The sequence below is a fragment of the Delphinus delphis genome, chromosome 18 (genome assembly GCF_949987515.2).
Source record: "Delphinus delphis chromosome 18, mDelDel1.2, whole genome shotgun sequence".
Lineage (NCBI taxonomy): Eukaryota > Metazoa > Chordata > Mammalia > Artiodactyla > Delphinidae > Delphinus > Delphinus delphis.
Genome location: NC_082700.1, coordinates 68,327,134 through 68,349,691, shown reverse-complemented (window position 1 = coordinate 68,349,691; position 22,558 = coordinate 68,327,134). Strand labels below are relative to the sequence as shown.

The window sequence follows — 22,558 nt, the reverse complement described above, 5'->3', positions numbered from 1 at the left end:
ACAGTTAAACTGAAGATCTCATCCCACAGACCCTAATCTATGTTGGATCAGATTCTCCCAGCCTTATCTGGCACTAAATGCACTTTAACACTCACCTTGTTACCATCTTTAATTTTCCTTTATTGGAAGAATTATTTATTCATATATTTTCCTCACACTTTCCTTTGCTGACATGATCTTCCTCCCTCAAAGAAAAAGAATAAATAAATAAAATGGAACCATTCTGCCTTTTGAAAAAAATTAAGATGCTACTGCTACTCTTTAAAAATAGTATGTTAAAAATATACACCAGGGCTTCTCTGGTGGCACAGTGGTTGAGAGTCCGCCTGCCGATGCAGGGGACAGGGGTTCGTGCCCCGGTCCGGGAAGATCCCACGTGCCACGGAGCAGCTGGGCCCGTGAGCCATGGCCGCTGAGCCTGCGCGTCCGGAGCCTGTACTCCGCAACTGGAGAGGCCACAGCAGTGAGAGGCCCGCATACCGAAAAAAAATATATATATATATATACCAGACAAGATTTTTAATAAATTTAAATTTAATCATGAGCTTCCCCAAACAAGAAAGAACTCTGAAAATTATAGCTTAGCTTATGAATCTGATCTTTTAGATTTCTTTAGGAAAATCTGTTCAAAACACAACCACATCAGCATTACTGGAAATGTTTGAATAGAAATCAGATTGTAAAAACCACGTGGATCCAGCCCACATACATGAGAAAGTGGAAAGGTGGACAGTGAGTTAGGGGGATTATTGCTACTCCAACGACTAGTACTTGTGAGGGGAGGGGCAGAAGGGGCCCCTTCTCTCTCGCTATGCCGTTCTTGCCATCTGGGTCCCCAAAGTAGCATTGCTTAAGCCCAGAATGAACACAGTCTCCAGAAAAAATTCTCCTTCCGCTTTTGGTCTTCACTCCTCTAATTTCTGGGGCTCAAATTCAGTCCTAGGATCCAGGAACAGACGGTAAGTCATTACTTCCATTGTCCCCTACAACCACAGTTTTAACTGAAAATGGAGAATTGGTAAATAAGTGGCAGTATCAAGACTATATGATTATCTGTATCCAGTATGGTATCGGCGCTGAGAGTGGAATGCTGGAGTGTGAGGCCTCGGTCATCACCTTGTGCATCTGCCCTACAGGATGCATCCCCAGGTGTTGGCTCATTTCTAAGCGTGTGAGTGTGTGTGTGTGTATATCTGACGCGGTGTGTCCCCAGGTGTATCGGGGTCCAACATGGACTCAAAAGGCTGACCCTGAACGCCCCGGTGGGACGCGTTAGAGCGTGTGCGCCCGTCTGGCTCCCGGCGCGTGCCCAGGTGTGCACGCGGCCCGCGCAGGCAGGTACACGGTCCCTCCTCCAGGGGGCGCCGCCGGGGGCGGCCTCCCGGGGCGGCCGCGCCAACCTCGGCCAGGATTTCCGCTCCGCCCCGCTGGCCCGCTCTCCCAGACGGCGCCGCGCTCCGAGGCAGGTGAGGAGCTGGGCTCGGGCCGAGCCGGGGTCCCTGTGCCCGCCCCCGTCCCCGCCGCCGCGAGGGTGCCCTCGAGGCCCCGGGGACTCGGGGTGTTGCTGCCGGCGTGTCGCGCCAGGGCGGAGTCCGGGGCCCGCGTGAGTCGGGGAGGGAGAGTCGGGGAGGGGCGGCGGGGGGGGGGGGGGCGCCGAGGGACTGGGGCAGAGCCTGGGCCGTGAAGGGACGCGGGCGCCTGTGGGACCAGCTGGAAGGGAGGGGACACGGGGCCGCTACGCGCGTCCACACGTTGCTCCGCGCGGCGCGAGGCGGACGCCACCGCCAGAACGACGGGGGGCAGGGAGAGTTGGGAACTGCCTGCAGGTGTGCACGCTGCCCCTTCCCAGTAAGGAAGAAGCGATGACCATTTAGAAGGTAGTTTTAAAAGGATCTCGCAGTATAATGAGGCTGACGCTTTAGAGAAATTCTGTTTTTAACTGGAGATTCTTGTTTGCAAGGAGACCAGAAGCTGCAAAAGAAAAAAACCCAAAACTTCTGGCGTTTGTCAGTTTCTGAGCTCAGGTTTCTTTGGAGCCGTTAGTGACACAGATGAGTTTTTGGAGAAATTTCTCTTACTGCCTGATTACGAAATACGGTTATTGACCTTTCACTCTGTTGGCCAAAGAGCACCGCAGCTGCACTGGAAACCCTAAATAGGTGCACGGTTCTTTGAACACACCTTTCTGACTCCAGGCTGACTGTTAATATTGAACTGATAAGAAAATGAGACTTGTGGCCACGTCTTCTCAAAGCAGGTTATTAATTTTGCTCAATGTCCCAGGGAGAAGTCCTGTATTAAAAACTAAAGTGTCTCTCTAAGGGTGTGGAGAAAAGGGAACCCTCTTGCATTGTTGGTGGCAATGTAAATTGATACAGCCACTATGGAGAACAGTATGGAGGTTCCTTAAAAAGCTAAAAATAGAACTACCATGCGACCCAGGAATCCCACTACTGGGCATATACCCTGAGAAAACCACAATTCAAAAAGTCATGTACCAAAATGTTCATTGCAGCGCTATTTACAATAGCCAGGACATGGAAGCAACCTAAGTGTCCATTGACAGATGAATGGATAAAGAAAGCGTGGCACATATATACAATGGAATAGTACTCAGCCATAAAAAGAAACGAAATTGAGTTATTTGTAGTGAGGTGGATGTACCTAGAGTCTGTCATACAGAGTGAAGTAAGTCAGAAAGAGAAAAACAAATACCATATGCTAACACATATATATGGAATCTAAAAAAAAAAAATGGTTCTGAAGAACCTAGGGGCAGGACAGTAATAAAGAGACAGACGTAGAGAACGGACTTGAGGACACGGGGAGGGAGAAGGGTAAGCTGGGACGAAGTGAGAGAGTGGCATGGACATATATACACTACCAAATGTAAAATAGATAGCTAGTGGGAAGCAGCCGCATAGCACAGGGAGATCAGCTCAGTGCTTTGTGACCACCTAGAGGGGTAGGATAGGGAGGGAGCCGCAAGAGGGAGGAGATATGGGGATATATGTATATGTATAGCTGATTCATTTGTTACAAAGCAGAAACTAAGACACCATTGTAAAGTAATTATATGCCAATAAAGATGTTAAAAAAAAAACCCTCAAAAACTGAAAGGTCTCTAAGTCAGTTGGATTGACCAATATAAAGAGTAGGTCTTTTTTTTATATATAAAGTTATTTATTTATTTATATTTGGCTGAGTTGGGTCTTCGTTGCTGCACGCGGGCTTTCTTTGGTTGTGGCAAGCGGGGGCTACTCTTCGTTGTGTGTGGGCTTCTCATTGCGGTGGCTTCTCGTTGCGGAGCACGGGCTCTAGGCGCGCGGGCTTCAGTAGTTGTGCACGTGGACTCAGTAGTTGTGGCTTGCGGGCTCTAGAGCGCAGGCTCAGTAGTTGTGGCGCACAGGCTTAGTTGCTCCGCGGCATTTGGGATCTTCCCGGACCAGGGCTCGAGCCCATGTCCCCTGCTTTGGCAGGTGCATTCTTAGCCACTGCGCCACCAGGGAAGCCCAAGAGTAGGTCTTACACACACGTTTTTATGTACTTTTTCCTGTAATTGAAGACATTCTCCCTGGTCTCTCTCAATTAATTGAAATGCTAATGTGGAGAGCCCCCGCAGGTTGCCCTCATTTTCCCCAAATGCCTTGTTTTCCTGAACTGACTCCCAGGAGAAGCCAGAAGTCCCTGAATAAGCAGGCTGCCCGGGTAGAGAGCATTTGTATTTCAAACGCTGAGTTTGCAAAGGTAAATTAATTTCTAATTGGTGGACCTTTGTACAGAAGGGTTTTGGACTAGCTGACCTCGAAAACAAGGGTGCTGACGACTAGCACTAGTCTTAGAGAAGGTGGTTATTCACGCTGGCCTTAGGTAGCCGCAGTAGGAAGTATATAGAATAGAGCAGGGATAGAAACCGATACTGTTTAAGTTTTTTAATTACCTGTACATTTCCCTCTTATTTTATGTAGTAAGCTCTCTTGAACGTTCCAATCTGGGTCAGCTCTTCCAAGTGGAGTCATTGAAGGGCTTTGCACCCACAGTCAGCCGGGCCTTTCCGAGGGGGTAGGGCAACCCCTGCAGGCCGGCGTGGAGGTGAGTGCTGCAGTGTTTGCAGACGGATTGGTCCCAAGGAAGGTGATAACAGGAGGACAAAATTCAAGTGATCTTAGCAGTCTTTTCTAGAACCTCCTCCATCCAGAGGTAACCCTTAGATTAGAGATTTTATTAAGAGAGTGTTGGTTAAAACAGGGCCAGCATCTTGTTTAACAGGAATTTGGTCTTTAATTGAAGGTCTCTGGGTCGGTGAAACTGCTCAGGGCAAGTCAGCCTTGCCTTGATTAGATCTGAGAGCTGTGTAGGCAGAGCTTACTCTGTGAAAGGTGTTATTACCTTCCCTCCCCCCCCACCCCCCCCCCACACACAATGGGTTTACAGAGAAGACCAAGTTACTGGAAGTCTCAGGGTTTGTATGGCATCATGAGGTAATAGACATGGTCAATAGCTAAAATGTTAAGGAGGATGAAGCATAATAAATGCCCAACAGCAGTCGGAGCCCAGGGAGATGAATTCCCTCCGGAGGACTTGGCGAGGTCACGTTTGGGCTTTACCTTGGGCCCAGAGTAGAAGTTTTATAGGCAGAGGAGTGGAATGGGGGCGGGCATTCCTGGAGGTGGATGCCTGGAGCAAGGTAAGAAGTTTAAAAGGTAGCCATTGTGAGAGACATGGGCGAAACTCTGCAAGGAGGGTGGGAGGCCTGCCTAGAGAGAAAGGCTGTCTGGAGATAAATTCTACTTTTTGATCAAAGCTCTGATTTTCCCCCCCTTTTTATTAAAGCAAATATAAAAGTAAAGGGAATAGTATAATGAACTTCCATATATCCATCAAATAGATTTAACAGTTGGTTAAAACGATTTCTCTTTTTGGCCATATCTGCTTTGTCTTCTTGTTGAAGCAGTTTAAATTGCAGATAACAATATTCACCCCTAAGCAGTGTGGTGTGCACCTCCAGAAAAGGGCATTTTCTTGTATAAGCATAATACCATTGTCACCTCCTAATCAAATTGACAATAATTCCTTAAAGTTTTCTAAAACCCAGTCCACAGATTTCCTTGATTGCCTCAGAAATGCACTTTTACTTTCGGTTTGTGTGAATCAGAATGGGACACACGTGGTGTTTTGTTGATTATCTGTTGCCTTTTAATCCAGGACAGGGGGTTGGCAAACTTAATGAAAAGGGCCAGTTACTCACTCTTCAGGCTTTTCAGGCCATGTGGGCTCCATTGCAGCTACTCAGCTGTGTTGTCCTACAGAAGCAGCCATGGATGATACGAACGTGAATGAGCATGGCTGTGTTCCAATAAAATTTTGTTTTCAAAGTTTTTTGTTTTAAACTCCACCAGCAGGCAGCAGGTATCTGAGGGCCAAAGTTTGCCGATCCTGGTCTAGAGCAGTCCTGTGGGCTTCTTTAATGCCCGTGATTTACTGGTATTGCTCAGTTGGCTATGGGTGGCTCTCATTCTGGATTTATTCAGCTTTCTGTATAGTGTGGTTTAGCTTGTTCCTCTGTCCCCTGTATCTCCTGTAAACTGGAAGGTAGATCTAAAGGCTTAATTAGAGTCAGAGTCACCATTCATGGCAAGTATACTTCAGATGTGGTTTGGTGGTTCGAATTTTTTTTTTTAATAAACTTATGGTTTCAAAAAACTCGGAAACCCCCATTCAGGAAGCTCCATATTCCTAAAATAAGCTTTGCCTGATGGCTGAAGATACACTTTTTTTCCATTCTCATTTTCCTTACTTGAAGGAGAGGACGTAGCTGCTATTTCTCAAGAAAGTCCAGAACTTTGAACCCCTCTGCTAGGCCAGTGCGAGCTTACTGCTCTTCTAGGCATCCTGCGGCCCCTCGGGCTGGTGGATCACGTTTTTGCACTGAACGGCAGTTCCTTCCATGGCCCACCCCCAAGTTCTGAGATGCCATCCGAGGGGCTGGGTGAAGTGCTTTTGTCTTTTAAGCCCCTCATCTCTTAAACTCTTTCTTCACTCCCCTTTCTCTTCATCTCACCCCTGGCAGGACTGAGAACTGGATACTTGTCCATGGGCTTCTGGTCATGCTGTGAGGCAGGACGGCTTCTGGTGTCCTGTTCAGAAGGATTCTGAGGTCAAACGCTTTTCAGACTCAGACTCACTATGATGTGGGATTCCAGGGCAACGCGGTTTTGAAGAAACAAGCTTACAGGTGAGAGTTATTTTTTTCCTCTTTTCTGGAATGTTTGCTGTTCCTAAACTGTAGAGCACCAGAGGAAGTATGTTGATAAGAGTGTCAGTTGGAAGTCCTGTCTTTCTGTCTTTTAGGAATAGTAGGGAAACTGTCTGTTCTTCCCTGATTTATATCATTATTTCTGTATATATTTGACTTCCCAAGATAAAAAAGTTTTCTGAAAAAAAAGAACAGTAGGCGGAAAAGCCATTTTGTCCCATTTGTATTCAGCAACTATTATCTACTGTGTGCTGAATACTGGGAGTATTTTGTCAATAAAGGCGCAAGATCTCGGAACGTATATTTCTCACATAAGAGGCAGATGTTCATGTCATGGTTGAGGACACCACCTCCTGTGTTAAGACTGCCTGGCTTCAAAACCTGGCTCTGCCACATACTGGCTGGGTGATTTTGAACTTTTTAATTTAAAACATGCGGGATAATAATCGTGTCTACCTGATAGGGTTTTGGGGCGGCTTGAATGGGAAAACGCACGAAAATTCCTTTGCGTGGTACTTAGCATTTCGTAAATGCTCAAGTGTAGACTCTGAGGAAGAGAATACAGTAACTTCAGTCAAGCCAGGACCACAGGAGAGGAGCAGGTGCTGAGAGAGGTATGGAGCGGGGTCATGACCTCGCCTGGGCTGCTTGAGTAGGGTTGGGAGAACTTTTCAGAGGAGCAGACTTTTGAGTGGAGATGTGAGACATGGAAAACACATCTTTTAATCAAAAGTGCCCTCCTTTGTGGCGAAATGAGGAGGGCAAGGTGACAGCAGAGAAAGGGCCCAGGCAAGGGCTGGGCGACTAGAGGAAGCAGGTTTGACTTTGTCTTAGTTTCCTGGTGCTGCCAGAGCAAGTGCCGCCAACTCCATGGCCTGAAACCACCCCGACTGACTGTCCTGTTCTTCAGGCCAGGAGTCCAGCTGGGTGTCACTGGGCTGAAATCAGGGGCTGTGTCCCCTCCTGGAGGCTCTAGAGGAGAATGTGTTTTCTCGACTCTGCATCTCCCACTTGAGAGGGAGCAGCGCTGCGTCCCTCAGACACCCCCACCCCACCCCCCCGCCCTGGCCCCCGCCCGCTCACGGTTCCCTGCACCCAGCCAAGAAAGCGGCTGGGTAGTTCTGGTGATGGAACTGCTCTATATGGTTACAGGAATCAGTCAACTTTAAAACTCATAGAACTATACAACAAAAAAGGTCATTTTACTTTATATAAATTCTAATAATAAAGAATGAAAGCATGAGAGCATGCAACTATTGTAAAACACTGAGTTAAAAATAGAAGGTAGACATAAGAATAAGAGCATTCTGAATTAAGCTAAGATGGCACACATCCACTATTATTATTAAAAGAGACTTCAGCAAGATACAAAGCAAAGACAATGAAAGAGCTTTGTTTTGATCTTGCTTTGAAAAAATCAGCCACACAGGCTATTTTAGACAACTGGGGAAATATGAATACAGCATATTAACGATTTTCTGTTCATTGTTAGGTAGGATTGTAGTTATTTAAAAAACTAAACTTTTGGGCTTCCCTGGTGGCTCAGTGGTTAAGAATCCACCTGCCAATGCAGGGGACACAGGTTCAAGCCCTGGTCTGGGAAGATCCCACATGCCACAGAGCAACTAAGCCCATGCGCCACAACTACAGAGCCTGCACTCTAGAGCCTGCGAGCCACAACTACTGAGCCCACGTGCCACAACTACTGAAGCCCATGCACCTAGAGCCCGTGCTCCGCAACAAGAGAAGCCACCGCAATGAGAAGCCTGCACACCACAACGAAGAGTAGCCCCCGCTCGCCGCAACTAGAGAAAGCCCACGCGCAGCAACGAAGACCCAACTCAGCCAAAAATAAATAAATTTATTTAAAAAAATAAAAACTAAACTTTTAAGTAAAATTCAGTACCAAAATATTTAGGGGTGAAATGACATAGTTTCAGGTATTTGCTTCAGAATTCTCCAGAAGCAAGCAAACGAACAAAAACTCAAAAAACAAAGAAAGGAGGGCAAATGGAACAGGTATGGCAAACCCAGGATGGTGCATGGATCCTGATGCTGTGTGAGTACACGAGGGCTTACTGTGCTCTGCTTTTGAAAAGGGCTGGAAATGTTTATAACAAAATGACAAGAAAAAAAAAAACCAGTGACTTATTCTTCATAAATGCTCTGAAGAATGCCATCAAACTGTTCTTTATTCATTTCGAAGATGTACTAATCTCCCCTCACAGCTTTTATTAGGCTTTTATAATCTGCATCTAACTTTGCAGAAAACCAAATCAAGGGAGAAAGAGTAATTCAAAGCAATTGTGATTCTTCTCAAAAATAAGGGCTTAAAGAATGCTTTTCAAAACTCATTTAATGCTCGTAAATTATTAAGACCATCATGAGATGTAGAAATATTAATAATTTTCATTAATTTATCTGCTGTATCCTCCTAAGTGCAGATGACAATGGCAGGAAGGGGTAATTAACGCTCAAATATTTTAAATAAATTGAATGTTACTGAATTAAATTTATATATCTTATAAATATTTTTGGTTTTCTGGTGATGTTCTACATTTAAATATGTTAAATATTCTATATTGGAAAATAAGTAACTTAAAACCAGATTATTTTATATAGATAAGGTCTTTCTTGAATCTCACCAGCTGCCACATCATAGTTGGCAGAGGATTACAGAATAGTGTCTGGGTACATGATCCATTTTGCAGTGATCCATTGTATCACCGCGTACATATGTATCTTGTGCGTGTCTCCTTCCTGTTTTGCCGTTAGTGCCGTGATTGCTCTTCCCGTCAGTTTTATGCTGGATTACATTGATGGGTGAATAGTTAATGACACGAGAGCAAATGGACATAAGCAGAGAGTAATTTCTTTGAATGCCTTTTAGCTGTGGTGAACACTGTTGTAGTTTAAAAATGGACTGCTTCCATATGTCTGAGGCAGTAGAAAAAGCTTGCGTTTCAATCCCTTTTTCCTTATTAAAGCATGTCGAGCTCAAGGAAGAAAACCATTTGAAATTTGTGAAATAAAGCTCATACATCTCCCTTTGGATGATTTAGGGACCATGGTCACTGGTCACTGTTGCTTGAAAGTGTGGAGTTGACTCCTGGACTAATTTCCAGTATGTTCCTGCTGTTGTCGTCACCTCACCGCTAGCATTAGGTGAAACTGTGAAGTCTCAGCGTGGACAAGGCCATTGCTGAGGGAGGGCCTGTCTTTTAAATTCAGGTCTCGCCCATTAGCTGCTGTGGTTTGAGCTTCCAGTGGGTAGTATTATCGTTTAAAAAGAGTGGACATTACTGTCATCTAATTGGAAGAATGGTATCCATATAGGTTTTGTTTTGTGACTAGAACCTCTCTGCTTTTGCTTCTGAAAAGTTGCTGGAGGGTTAGACCTATTGACAGACCTTCCCTTGTGACATAGGGCATCAGAAAGAAAAGCCGAGCCTGACAGAGGAAGGGAGATTGAGGACAGGTGGCTAGATGGGCTTGAGGTTGCTGTGGTCTAAAGCCTTGGAGGCCAAATACTAGGAAAATTAGGTTCAAAATGTAAACAAAAGGCATGGGTTTCTGTGGTTAAGTCATTTTTGGTTTAAAACTAACATATGGGGACTTCCCTGGCGGCACAGTGGTTAAGAATCCGCCTGCCAATGCAGGGGACATGAGTTTGATCCCTGGTCCGGGAAGATCCCACATGTCGCGGAGCAACTAAGCCCGTGCGCCACAACCACGGACCCCTGCGCACCGCAACTACTGAAGCCCGTGCGCCTAGAGCCCGTGCTCCACAACAAGAGAAGCCACCGCAGTGAGAAGCCAGCGCACCACGACAAAGAGTAGCCCCCTCTCACCACAACTAGAGAAAGCCCGCACGCAGCAACGAAGACCCAACATAGCCCCAAAAAAGAAAAAAAAAAACTAATGTGAATTGACACTTACATCAATTAGGATTGGAGTAAGTCAAACATACTGAAGGATTAGTAAGGATGTTGCCTCTATTGGACCCAAGTCTTTGTTTTAAGAGTTGTTATGGCTGTTCTTTAAATTTGATGCTTGTTGACATTCATTAAGTCTTAGGTATATTTTTCTTGGAGGAGGGTTGGAGGAAGGCATAATGGAAATGTATTGGGGCTTTAAGTCCTGGGTTTGTAACACCAGGCTAATACACCTGCTGCCCCCTGGTGGCAGCGTATTAAATAGTGCAGTTCAGAGGTGAGGAATTCTGGAGAGCTAAAGTCCATTGTATTGATAGAAGTGGATGGTAGAGTGAGCCAGGAGATGGTTTCTCTTTCCAGCTCTTATAATTTCTACCTGTAGTTATGATCTTAGGCAAATAATTTAGTACGGTTAAGTCTAGATTTCACTTCATTCTGCTTTAAAAAGTAATTTCTAAAGTTTCTTCCTATTTTAACATCTTAAAATTCTCCAATGGTAATGGCAAATAATATTTAGTGAAAGATATCAAGTTCCACTTTTTGCTTTACCAGATGAATTTTTAAAAATCGGAGATATTTCTTCAAGAAAGAGGACTCCAGAGCAACTCCTGAATACGGGTTTGGCTCTGGACTGCAGGCTGCATAGATCTATCTGCAGCACAGTCCATAATGAATCAGCATGATGACCCTGTGTTATTATGAGCGCCTACAAGGTGCATCATTTAAAAATTAATTTTCTTATATTTAATAGTGGTTGAAAAAAACATAAAATTTACCATCATTTTTAGTGTACAGTTCAGTAGTGTTAAGTATAGTCACATTGTTGTACAACAGATCTCCAGAACTATTTCATCCTGCAAAACTGCAACTGTACCCACTAAATGACAACTCCCCACTCCTTTCTTTCTGCAGCCCTCAGCAACCATCATTCTTCTTTGTCTCTCTGTATTTGATGACTCTGGGTACCTGGTATAAAGTGGAATCACACAGTATTTGTCTTTTTGTGACTCACTTATTTCACTTAGTATAATGTCCTCAAGGTTCATCCATGTTATAGCATGTGCCAGGAGTCCTTTCCTTTTTTGTTTTTTAATGCGGTACGCGGGCCTTTCACTGTTGTGGCCTCTCCCGTTGTGGAGCACAGGCTGCGGATGCACAGGCTCAGCGGCCATGGCTCACGGGCTCAGGCGCTCCGCGGCATGTGGAATCTTCCCGGACCAGGGCACGAACCCGTGTCCCCTGCATCGGCAGGCGGACTCTCAACCACTGCACCACCAGGGAAGCCCAGTCCTTTCCTTTTTAAGGTTGAATATCATACGTAGAGACCACATTTTGTTTATTTGTTCATCTGTTGATGGACACTTGGGTGGCTTCCACCTCTTAGCTATTATAATTATTTTTATAATTATATAATTACTAATGCAGAGAGGGTTTATTTATACAATTTCTTTTCTGCGTGTAACAGGTCAAACTTCATTATAAAGAACACCATTCAACCGTGCTAGATAACTAGGATATGGCTTTTTGTATGGATAAGTTAAAAAGGAACTAACGTCTGTTGGACACAAGCTCTGTGCCAGGCACTTATATATCTGTGATACATTCTGTTGTTTAGTCCTTATAATAATTCTGTAATTTACTCTCTCTCAGAAGGGAACCAATACTTGTTAAAATCACCACATGCCAGAGTTTTGATATACATTACCTCATATAATCCTCATACATCAGTCCTTGAGGTGGGCATTATTATCCCCTTTTTAAAAAAATATTTATTTATTTGGTTGCACTGGGTCTTAGTTCCGGCAGGTGGGCTCCTTAGTTGTGGCTCCAGGGCTCCTTAGTTGCGGCAGGCCAGCTCCTTAGTTGCGGCTTGTGGGCTCCTTAACTGTGGCATGCAAGCTCTTAGTTGCAGCATGCATGTAGGATCTAGTTCCCTGACCAGGGATTGAACACGGGCCCCCTGCATTGGGAGCACAGAGTCTTACCCACTGCACCACCAGGGAAGCCCTATCCCCATTTTTTAGGTGACGTTAACTGAGGTTCAGAGGGATGAAACACCTTGAACGAGGTTACACCACTAAAGGCAGCAGGGTTTCACCTGACTTGGAAATGAAACACGTCCAGTTCAAAAGCGTGTGTCCTTCAGCCTACACCCTGCTCCCCCGCTGCCCGGAGTAACACCTACACCTGTGATCCGAAGGATGTGGGAACAGTATCGAGAAATTACACTGCTGTCCTAATTTATAAGTAGAGAAACTTCTGTAGTGTCTTCCCATTAAATAAACAGCCCTTTGGGTTTTCCTTGCAGAGATGCAGATGAATCTGAATCTGAAACACAACAAGCCTGGCCTCCCGGCTGGTTTTGCAGTCTGCCTAGGACTTCCAAAAGAGTGGTTCTCATGTCCGGTCCCCCCATTCCTGAGGTTATTTTTCGCTTTCTCCCTTTGGATTGGTGGCGAGCCGGGACCGTTTTCGCTGCTGTGAGTTGCCACCTCTCTTGAATGCCGTGGTGTTTGGGGCCGGAGCTTTGATCTGCTCCCTGCATAGTGTTTTCACACAGGGAGGGGGTCCTCGACTGTCCTTGTAGATGGTGGTTTTCTTGGGGACTCAGCAAGCTCTTGGAGAGGCCCAGTGCAACATTTCCTCACGTAGGGGAATACAGATACAGATGGATAAGTGAACAACTGGCAAGTTTGATGGTAAATGAGATTTTTACATAGTTTCAAAGTATCTCCTTATGAAATTTTCATCAACTTGTGTCAGGCGGGGCTTGGGGGAGAATAACTCAACCGTGAAGCTGGGAGCAGCCTGGCAGTCACCACTTTCACTGGGTGACCGAGTGAACGTCATCAATGATGGGACAGATTGGAGTCATGTGCCATCCAATAGGCAGTGAGAAGAACACAGCATCATTTCCAGAAGATTCCTGCTGAAGATGGGTGACCTGAATCTAACCATGAGGCAAAGCCGGAAAAAAACAAGTTGAGGAACAGAAACAGATGGCCTGAAATCATTGAAAGAGCATGAAAATCAAAGTCAAAGAAAGACTGAGGGATTGTTTCAGGTTGGAGGAAACTGAAGGACAAGACGAGGAATGCATTTGGGATTCTGCCTGGGGTCCTTCACTATAAGGAACATCATTGGACAAATGACAGAACTTGAAAGGGGTCTGAGAGAAGGTGGTCAAGTGCCTGTGCTGATGTCCTGCTGTTGAGGGCTGTGGCGTGGTTGTATGAGGGGGTCCTGGTGGGAAACGGACATGAACACGTGGCGGGAGGGGCGTCAGGTTGGCAGCTCTCTGAGCAAACGTCTCCTGGACGCCCGCCCCATCCCTTGTCCGAGGGCTGAACGCTGAGTGTCTGGGCCTCCTAGCAGATGGGGAGACAGACCTGGGTGGACCTGCGATGAAGCTGCCTGTTCTGGGGTCAGTTCTGCCCCCAAGGGAGGGTGTTTGAGGTGACCTGGCAACCTTGCAGGCTGAGTGGGATTTTGCACATTGAGGCCTGAGGAGTGGCCTGAGGCAGTGGCAGCCTCGTGAGCATAGGGGGGCACAGGTCGCACCCCCAGGGCAGTGTGAGGCCCGGTCTGGATGAGGTGGGGAGAGACGGGTCTGGATGGTGAGCCAGCACGAAGAGCCTTGGCCTTGACACTTTGGATGTGTTCCCTCTAGCTGCGGGACAAATTACCCCAGCATCAGTGGCTGCAAACAACAGACACCCTTCCACGGTTGGGGGCTGAGACTCTGAGAGCTGCCTCACTGGGTGGCTCTGGCCCTGCTGGTGGGGCTGGGGTCTCTGGGGGCTGACTTGGGGGCATCTGAACTCGCTCACATAACAGCCAGCACGCCTTGGGTCCTTTCCGTCTGTCTTGGGAGACCTCAGCTCCTCTCCACGTAGCAACGCTTCTGAGTACTTCCGCTAATTTGACCTTGTGGCGGAGCCTGTGAGGCAGGCAAGATGGGAGTTTGCTCCCAGTGAGGCTGAGTGAGGTCACCCAGGGGCTTCCCTGGACCTAGTCCCTTTGAAGCCCACTGCTGCATACGGCCTGGAAGACGCCCCAGGCAGTAAGGCTCCGTTTCCGCTGTCTTCTCAGGGTGGGGAGACTCTGGAGGGTGATCTTTTGAGCAGAACTAATAATTTTTTATTTGTTGTTTATGTCATTCAAGATAACTCTACTACCTGTGGCCTGAATGTTTGTGTCCCCCCAAGGTTCATATGTTGAAATCCTAACCTCCAGTGAGTGTGATGGTTATTTGGATCTTGGGCCTTAGGGAGGTGATTGTGTCGTGAGGTTGGAGCCCTTATGTATGGGATTAGTGCCCTTATAAAGGGACCCCAGAGAGCTCCCTGGCCCCTTCTGCCAGGTGAGGACACAGTGAGAAGATGCCCTCTGTGAACCAGAAGGTGGGCCCTCACTAAACACTGAATCTGCTGGTGCCTTAATCTCAGACTTCTCAGCCTCCAGCACTGTGAGAAATAAATGTTTGTGGTTTATACGTCATTTCATTCATGGTAATTTTGTTATAGCAGCCCGAGCAGACTAAGACAAACTCCATTTGTTGGGTACCTGCACGTGGAAAGCTCCATGCTGGGTGCTTTCCTGTGCTGTCTCAGGGTGCCACCCTTCTCTGTGAAGTACGGCTGAGCGATTGGGCAGAGAAGGAGATGACAGAGGCCCAGAGGTTCTGTCATCTGCCAGCATCGCTGCCCAGGCCTGTCTGATCCCGAAGCCAGACCCCCCCCGGCACTGCTTCTGCCACCTGGGGCCCCAGGTGGAGGTGTGAAGAGCATCCCCGGACAGCACCGTGGCTGCGTTCTTCTGAGTAAGGGGACGTTGACACACAGATTGGCTTTTCTTTTGACAATAGCAAAAGAGCCCCACGTGGAGAATGTTTGGCCTGCACTGTGCACGTTTCAAAATCACATTGTTCGGGTGTTCGTATCACCAGGAAAGAGAGGCCTCATGTCTCAGAAGAGCCCTCAGTGGCAAGACAGGCTCCAAACTGGGTCAGAAATGGGAGCCATGAGGCAAGAGGTGGGTCTTACCTCTTAATAACAATCAGGAATAAGCAGCTCACTGGGGCAGTTTGTAACTAATAGGGAACTTTTGCGTGTATGAGAAAATGAAAACCAGTAAAACAGAGCTCAGGGAAGTTTAGATAATTGATGGTGAGTTCAGGGAGGTTTAGATAAGCAATGGCGAGTTAATAAGAGAAATATAACTTGAAATACTGAAACTGAGAGATAAAAGTGTCCCAGGAATATTAACGTTTAATGAGACATAGGTGAGTGTAGCCAAGGGCTCACCAATGAGTGTGGAGTCGAAAATCAGGGAGGAGAGACAGGACTGTTTCTTGGGACTGGGTAGATGAGACCGTGCGTGACTGATGGGGTCTGGGGGTGTGTGCTTGGGATGAAATGACCCCCACGATGCCGAGCCCTGGAGGAGATGGGGGAGGGGTGCAGTCTGGGCCGTGGAGATATTCTGGATATCAAAGATTTCTCCACATACACATCAGTCTTGCTAGATCACATTTCCTGGTTCTTTAGAAAATAACTTCGTTGTACTTTAGGACACTCTGTCCCAGGACCACACTAAAACATAAACAGAAAACTTGGACAGGAGTCTAGCAAAACAAAGATCTATTATGTGAAATGGAAATGCCTATAACAAACAGAACCAAAAACGCAGGCAAGCCAAAGGGATCTAATGGGGTCAAGTGATGCTGGCAGGTGAAGTGGTTGTGAGTCTTTAACTGGGAGGGTCATTTGGGGAGAACAGTAGAGACAGGCATGGTCAGCAGGCCTTGCAGGTTCTTGCTTGATGTCCTGGGGACGTTTTCTTCCTGAGGGCCTGGCTGAGGAAGGGGTTTTCACCCAGCCGGGAAGTGCAATGCCACACAGGCTGGAACTTGACTCCAGGGTGATTCACGTTGTCTCTGGAAATGGACTTCAGTGAAGCTCCCCTGGGTAGAAGCTAAAAGAGAAAAGGCTTCTCAGCCATCTTCATTCAAATTGGAGCAGAAAGGAATGGGTGGGTCACTTTGGCAAAGAAAAGGCCTAAAGTTTATGGAGTATGAATGTTTTACAAGAAGTGAGTAAAATCATGGTGGATAAAAGGACTTTGTTCAAATGCTGATGTTTGATAGGCCTTTAAAAAGAATAAATAGGCTTTATTGATTTGCATGTGATAAAATATACCCATTTAATATTTCAAGTTTAATGAATTTTTAAAAATTTCAGTGAATGTTTATAAATGTATGTACTCATGGAATCACCACCATAATCAGATACGGAACATTTCCATCCACCCAGAAAGTACCTCATGCCCCTTTGCGTCAGTTTTCTCTCCCCTGTGCCCAGCCCCCAGCAGTCGCAGCTGTTTTCTGTCGTTGTGATTTGCTTTTCCCAGAATGTCATTGGAATCATATGGCATGTGGTCTTATGTGTCTGGCTTCTTTCACTCAGCATATGCGTTTGAGATTTATGCATATTATTATATCTACATCCCTCAATTTATCTATGGATTCTCGTTTGTGGACATTTGGGTTGTTTCTAACTATTGCCTATTATGAATAGAACTGCTACAAACATTTAGGTATCGGTCTTTATGTGAATATATGAAATCATTTATGGCAGATGTATTCCCAGGAGTGAGATTGCTAGGTTATACGGTAAATATATGTTTAACTTTTTTTTTTTTTTTTTTTTGCGGTACTTGGGCCTCTCACTGTTGTGGCCTCTCCCGTTGCGGAGCACAGGCTCCGGACGCGCAGGCTCAGTGGCCATGGCTCATGGGCCCAGCCGCTCCGCAGCATGTGGGATCCTCCCGGACCGGGGCACGAACCTGTGTCCCCTGCATTGGCAGGCGGACTCTCAACCACTGCGCCACCAGGGAAGCCCAAACTTTTAAGATCGTTTTCTAAAGTGGCTGCACCATTTTGCATTCCCAGAAGCCATGTTATAAGAGTTTCAGTTACCCTACATCCTTGCCACCAATGCTTGATATTAGCAGTATTTTTAGTTTTGCCCATTCTAGTAGGTGCATGATGGTATACTTTGTGGTTTTTATTTTCATTTCCCTAATGATGATGTTGAGCGTCTTTTCGGGTGCTTACTTGAGATTCATGTATCGTTGGTAATGTGTTTGTTTAAATCTTTTGCCCATTTTTAATTGGGTTGTTTTGCTTCTTCCTGAGTTTTAGGAGTTCTTTGTATATTCTGGATACAAGTCATTTATCAGATATATAGTATTTGTTTTGCAGATAGTTTCTCCCAGTCTGTGTTTGCCTTTTCATGTAATCATGGGTACCTTTTGAGAGCAAACGTTTCTGATTTTGATGAAGTCCAGCTTATCCGTGTTTTCTTTTTATTTACTTTTTGTTTCCTAATAAAAGGTTTTTCTTCTAGAATTTTAGCTCTTGCAATTGGATACATTTTGAGTTTATTTAAGTATATTTATGTGGTGTGAGATAAGAGTTGTAGTTCTTTTTTTTTTTTTTTTTTTGTATATGGGTATCCTATTTTTCAGCACCATTTGTTTCAAAGACTGTCCATTCACCTTGAATTACCTTGGCACTTTTATCAGAAACAATTGGCCATTACAAGTGAGGGTCTACCTCTGGACTCTATTCTGTTCCACTGATTTATTTTTACCAGTTATTTTTATTGAGATATAAATCACATACCATAAAATTCACCATATCAAAGTGTACAATTCATTGGTTTTTAGTATGTTCACAAGTTTGTGCAACCATCAGCACTGTCTAATTTTACATTTTCATCACCCCCTAAAGAATATTTCATTGATTTTTTTCCAGCTTTGTTGAGATATAACTGACATATAACATTTTATAAGTTTAAGGTATAATGTGTTGATCTGATACACTTATATATTGCAATATGACAACCATCTTAGTATCAGCTAACACGTTTATCGTGTCACTTAATTACATTTCTTTTTTGTGGTGACAACATTTAAGATCTACTCTCTCAACAACTTTCAAGTATATAATACAGTATTGTTAACTATATTCACAATGCTGTGTGTTACATCTCCAGAACTTATTTGTCTTCTAACTGGATATTTATATCCTTTGACCAACATCTCCCCATTTCCCCCAACCCCCCAGCCCCTGGTAACCACCATTCTACTCACTGTTTCTACAAGGTTGGCTTTTTAAAATTCCACATATAAGTGAGATCATACAGTATTTGTCTTTTCTCTGTCTGACTTATTTCACTTAGCGTAAGGTCCTTAAGGTCCATGCATGTTGTTGCAAATGGCAGGATTTCCTTCTTTCTCATAGCTAAATAATATTACACACACACACACACACACACACACACACACACACACACAAACCTTTATCTGTTCACCTGTTGACAGACACTTAGGTTGTTTCCATATCTTGGCTGTTGTGAAAAATGCTGCAATGAACATGGGAGTGCAGGTATTTCTTCGCTATCCTGTCTTCACTTCCTTTGCATATTTACCGAGAAGTGGAATTACTGGATCATACGGTAGTTCTATTTTTGACTTTTTGAGGAGGCTCCATATTGTTTTCCATAGTGGCTGAACCAATGTACATTCCTACCAACAGTGTACAAGGGTTCCCTTCTCTCCACATCCTCACTTGTTGTCTCTTCTTGCTGATAGCCATTCTAACAGGTGTGAGGTGATATCTCATTATGGTTTTGATTTGCATTTCCCTGATGATTAGTGATGTTGAGCACCTTTTCATGTACCTGTATGCCTTTGGAAAAATGTCTGTTCAGTTCCTCTGCCCATTTAAAAATTGGATTTTGTTGTTGTTGAGTTGTATAAATTCTTTATATATTTTGGATATTAACCCCTTATCAGATATATAGTTTGCAAATATTTTCTCCCCTTCCGTAGGTTGCCTTTTCATTCTATTGACTGTTTCTTTTGCTGTACAGAAGCTTTTTAGTTTGATATAGTTTCACTTAACTGATTTTTGCTTTTGTTGCTTGTGCTTTTGGTGTCATATCTAAAAAATTGTTTCCAAGACCAGTGTCAAGGAGTTTTTTCCCTGTGTTTTCTTGTAGGAGGTTTTACAGTTTTAGGTCTTATGTTTAAGTCTTTAATCCACTTCAGGTTGCTTTTTGTGAGTAGTGTAAGATAAGGGTCCAATATTATTTTTCTGCTTGTGATTATCCAGTTTTCCTAACACCGTTTATTGAAGAGTTTTCCTAACACCGTTTATTTCCTAACACCGTTTAATAAACACCGTTTATTGAAGAGTAGTGTAAGATAAGGGTCCAATATTATTTTTCTGCTTGTGATTATCCAGTTTTCCTAACACCGTTTATTGAATAAACAACTGCTTTCCCAGTTGTGTATTCTTGGCTCCCTGTCAATATTACTTGAACATATATGCTGGGATTTATTTCTGGGCTCTCAACTGTGTTCCATTCATCTTTGTGCTTATTTTTATGCCACTACCATACTGTTTTAATTACTGTAGCTTTGTAGTATAGCTTGAAATCAGGCAGTATGATGCCTCCAGTTTTGTTCTTCTTTCCCAGGACTGCTTTGACTACTTGGGGTCTTTTGTGGTTCCATACAGGTTTTAGGATTTTTTTTTCTATTTCTGTGAAAAATGCCATTGGGATTTTGATAGGGATTCCATTGAATCTACACATAGCTTTGGGAACAGTGGACTCTTGTGATCCTGTGTATTTCTGTGGAATCAGTTATAATGTCTTTCATTTTATTTACTAGAGTCTTCTTTTTTTCTTAGTCCAGCTAAAGGTTTGTCAATTTTATCTTTTAGAAAAACAGGTTTTAACTTTTGTTGTTCTATTATTTTTCTGGTCTCTATTTTATTTATTTTTGCTCTGATCTTTGTTATTCCTTTTTTCTTCCAACTTTGGGTTTAATTTGTTTTTCTTTTCCTCATTCCTTGAGGTGTAGAGTTAGTTGTTTGAGATCTTTCTTTTTTCTTACTATAGGCATTTATCACTGTAAACTTAAAACTGCTTTTGCAGTATCCCATAGATTTTGGTATATTGTGTTTCCATTTTCATTTATTTGCTTGAAGATTTAAAATTTTTTTCTTTTGATTTCTTCTTTGACTAACTGGTTGTTCAAGAGTGTATTACTTAATTTCCACATATTTATAAATTTTTCCAGGTTTCCTCCTGTTGTTGCTTTCTAGTTTCATACCACTGTTGTCAGAAAAGATACTTGCTATGATTTCAATCTTCTTAAATTTGCTAAGACTTGTTTTGTGACCTAACATATAATCTATCCTAAAGAAAGTTCCATGTGTGCTAGAGAAGATCGTATATTCTGCCACTGTTGGATGGAATGTTCTGTATATGTGTGTTAGGTCCATTTGGTCGAATCTGTGGTTCAAGTCCAATGCTTCCTTGTTGATTTTCTGTCTGCATGATCTATCCATTGATGAAAGTGAGGTATTGAAGTCACCTACTATTATTGTGGTTTTGTCTATTTCACCATTCAGATCTGTTCCTATTTGCTTAACATGTTTAAGTGCTCCCATGTTGGGTGCATAATATCTTTTTCCATCCCTTCACTTTGAGCTTATGTGTGTCCTTAAAGCTGAAGTGAATCTCTTGTAGGCGGCATATAGTTGGGTCTCGTTTTTTTTAATTCCATCCAGGCACTTCATGTCTTTTGATTGGAAAATGCAATCTACATTTTAGGTAATTGTTGGTAGGTAAGCACTAACTAATGCCATCTTATTGTTTTCTGGTTGTTTTATAGTTCCCTTGTTTCTTTCTTCCTTTCTTGCTGCCTTTCTGTGGTGGTATGCTCCAATTCCTTTCTCTTTATATTTTGTGAATTTACTGCAGGTTTTTGCTTGTGGTTACCATGGGACTCACATAAAACATCTTATAGATGTAACAGTCTATTAGTACTCTGCCATTTAACCTTTGTACCACAGTTAAGTGGTTAACACACCATATTACAGTATTAGAGTATTCTAAATTGGGCTATGTATTTACTTTTACTAGTGTATTGTATATTTTCATGTGTTTTCATGCTACTGATTAGAGTCTGTTCGTTTCAGCTTGAAGAACTAAAGCATTTCTAATACAGCAGGTCTAGTGATGAATTCTCTCAGCTTTTGGCTGTTTGGATAATTCCTTATTTTCCCTTCATTTCTTTTCTTTTTTTTTTTTTTAAGAATTTATTTATTTATTTACTTTAGGCTGCGTTGGGTCTTTGCTGCTGCGTGCGGGCTTTCTCTAGTTGCAGTGAGCGAGGGCTACTCTTTGTTGCGGTGTGCGTGCTTCTCAGTGTGGTGGCTTCTCTTGTTGTGGAGCACGGGCTCTAGGCGCGCAGGCTTCAGTAGTTGTGGTACACGGGCTCAGTAGTTGTGGCTCGTGGGCTCTAGAGCACAGACTCAGTAGTTGTGGCACACGAGCTTAGCTGCTCCGCGGCATGTGGGATCTTCCTGGACCAGGGCTCAAACCAATGTCCCCTGCATTGGCAGGCAGATTCTTAACCACTGCGCCACCAGGGAAGTCCTCTCTTCAGTTCTGAAGGATAACTTTGCCAGATAGGGTATTCTTCATTGGCAGGTTTTTTTTTTTTTTTTCCTTTCAGCACTTTGAATATATTATTCCACGCTCTCCTGGCCTGTAAGGTTTCTAATGAGAAATACATGATAGCTTAATTGGGTATTCCTTTATAGATTACAATCTCCTTTTCTCTTGCTGCTTTTAGGATTTTCACTTTGTCTTTTGACAGTTTCATATAGTGTGTCTTAGAGAAGATCATTTTGGATTGAAATAATGGGGTGATCTATATCTTTATGAATGTGGATGTCCAGATTTTTTCCCCAGGTTTGGGAAATTCTCAGCCATTATTTCTTTAAATAAGTTTTCTACCCCCTTCTCCCTCTCTTCTCTTTCTGGAACTCCAGTAATTCATATATCAGTTCTTTTGATGGTGTCTCATGATTCACCTAGGCTCTCTTCTCTGTTTTTCATTCTTTCCTCTTTATTCTCCTCTCACTGGGTTATTTCAAAGTTCCTATCTAACTCACAGATTCTTTCTTCTGTGTGGTCTATTCTGCTGTTGGTACTCTCTGTTGCAGTTTTCATTTCTTTCTTCGAGTTCTTCAGCTCCAGAATTTCTCTTTGGTTCTTTTTTATAATTTCTGTCTTTCTGTTAATTTTCTCATCTTGTTTGCATATTGTTTTTCTGATTTCAGTTTTTTGAATTGCCTTTCTGGGTTTTCTTGTAGCTCACGTTTCCTCAGAACAATTATTTTTCATTCTTTATTGAGTAAATTGTAGATCTCCATGTATTTGGATTTGGTTACTGGGAAATTATTGTGATCCTTTGGTGATGTCACATTTCCTTGATTTTT

The 22,558-nt window shown here is 43.8% G+C and overlaps 1 protein-coding gene across 2 annotated transcripts in view; it reads left to right on the top strand.

Annotated features, from left to right (window-relative positions):
- Positions 1 to 1,357: 1,357 nt before the first annotated feature.
- The window catches only part of GGACT (gamma-glutamylamine cyclotransferase), a 47,214-nt gene continuing 26,013 nt past the window's right edge, over positions 1,358 to 22,558 (top strand). The window contains exons 1-2 of one of the 2 annotated variants that reach the window (XM_059995777.1): positions 1,358 to 1,466; positions 6,071 to 6,235. The gene's annotated coding sequence lies outside the window, so the exon portion shown is untranslated. The other variant, XM_059995776.1, reaches the window with a different exon arrangement.